At 46.8% G+C, this 1,907-nt stretch overlaps 1 pseudogene; it reads right to left on the bottom strand.

Moving 5' to 3' along the window:
- Positions 1-865: 865 nt before the first annotated feature.
- On the bottom strand, positions 866-1,072 carry LOC142266465 (U2 spliceosomal RNA; annotated as a pseudogene).
- Positions 1,073-1,907: the final 835 nt, after the last annotated feature.

Genomic DNA, 1,907 nt, shown 5'->3' on the forward strand with positions numbered 1-1,907 from the left:
CTGCTGCGCAGCTGGCTTTCTAGGCAGCAGCGCTATCGTGATGTCAGCGGGGGACATTGTGACAAGCCAGTGTTCCGTCACTTCATGTTGTGCACTGTTCAAACGGAAAATACATCAACAGGCAGACTACAGAAAAGCTTACTAACAAAGGTTAGAGAGGGGCTTTCTCAGAGGGCTTTTTACAGTTTGTCTATTCCCAATTAGCCGTTTAAGTATGCTTAATGAAAGTACTAATTCTTTCATAGGCCGCCCATTCTTAGTATTTGACGTTCCTTATATTGCGGTATCAGGCTTCGCAGCAGGTTGCAAAACATTCATCACCCATGACTGTCCCCAATTGGGCTCAGAAGCTAAATGTCTATCATGACCTCTCTTTTTGAAAGTCCAAGAGCAAGCAAACTCTTCCTCCAGGAGAGGGAGCCAACAGATCACTAAAGACATCATCATTGCTCAAAGAAAACACCGAAAAACAATGGAAGCTTTAATTGGAGTGGAATCTGATAGACAGCACCTGATGCCAAGTCTGCATCTTCTAACACCTGCAGTCACTGCAGCAGCTGAATCCAATGTGTCCAAAAGGGATCTATTCTATTCAATTGCAAATGATCTAGATAAGACTGAGAATAAGATACTGCACGGGACATAGCAGAGTTGGTCAAGTTGAGTGGAGATGAGTTTGCTATTTGGCACAGCTTTTGCATCAATAAAGCAAGTAAAAGGTGTGAAAGATAAAAAAAAGGGTGAAAGTGTGAAAAGTGAATTGGCCAAATTGAGGTGCATATAAAGTTTTTGCTTTCTTTCAATTCACTAATGGGGCTCATTTGAATCAGGTGAATTGAGTTCTGCTTTTGGAAACTGGGTTAAGAAGGGGTGCACCGGTCCTGGAGGTACTGCAATACCAGGTCAATGCGTGGAGTGGACAGAGCAAGATTTTTTCCATCTCCTTGTTCTAAAAATCCATTTAATATATGGTCCCCAGAGAGGGGACGTATCAGATATTAAACTGATAAGAACAGATTTAATTTTTTTTTTTTTCTGTTTATCAGTAGGACTTCAAAATAACAAAGGTGATCGCCTCCCGTTGCCTGGGAACCGTCCAGGCACAAGAGGGCTATGTGTCACCAGAAGGCGCACACACTTCCTCAAGGCCGGCAGACGTGCAATCCCAGGCACCTTCCAGTACCGACCAAGGTAGCGTCCTCCGAAACTACACTTGATCTTAGCCAAAAGGCCGAGAAGCTATAACCCGAATTGGTTACGGCCTTGAGTGGCACCCTGGCCTATACCGGACACATCTTAGGGAGAGGGAGACAAACCCACGCCTACAGAAGACATTTTGTCACCCAAGCCAACCCTTGAAAAGGCTGTTTTGCAGAGCAAAAACAAGAAGAATGATGCTTTTTGCAGCCGCCGCCCACTGCAATTAATCTGAATAACTCCTCCTCCTCCAAGCACCTCCCCTCCCCCTTGCAGTCTTTCCAATTCATGATACAAAAAGACGGACGGACAGGACAGGACAGGACAGGCTGCCTGACTTTCCGTCACTGCCACCCTTTGCCATCCTTGCCCGTAGAAAGCCCTTTCATCATCCCCAAACCCTAATCTTTTCCCTTCCCTTCCCAGCTGCGTCTCACTCCCTTTCATTAGGAAGTGAGCGCAGCCTTTTCTCCGTTCTGCACATGCGCGACGTTAAACACAAATGCGCAGGCGTGCGTTCCATTAGCCTCACTGCATTCCACTCCCATACAGGAAGTGGGCGCAGCTATTACTACGGTCGCACATAAAAGAACCCACGGCCACCACTGCACACAGCTGACTCCACCACAGGACACCCACTTCTACACCAACGCAGGTAAGACAGGATCGGCACCTCTATGCTCCCGTTACAATCAGGCTCAGTCACCATG

This window comes from Anomaloglossus baeobatrachus, unplaced genomic scaffold, assembly GCF_048569485.1.
Source record: "Anomaloglossus baeobatrachus isolate aAnoBae1 unplaced genomic scaffold, aAnoBae1.hap1 Scaffold_2855, whole genome shotgun sequence".
NCBI lineage: Eukaryota > Metazoa > Chordata > Amphibia > Anura > Aromobatidae > Anomaloglossus > Anomaloglossus baeobatrachus.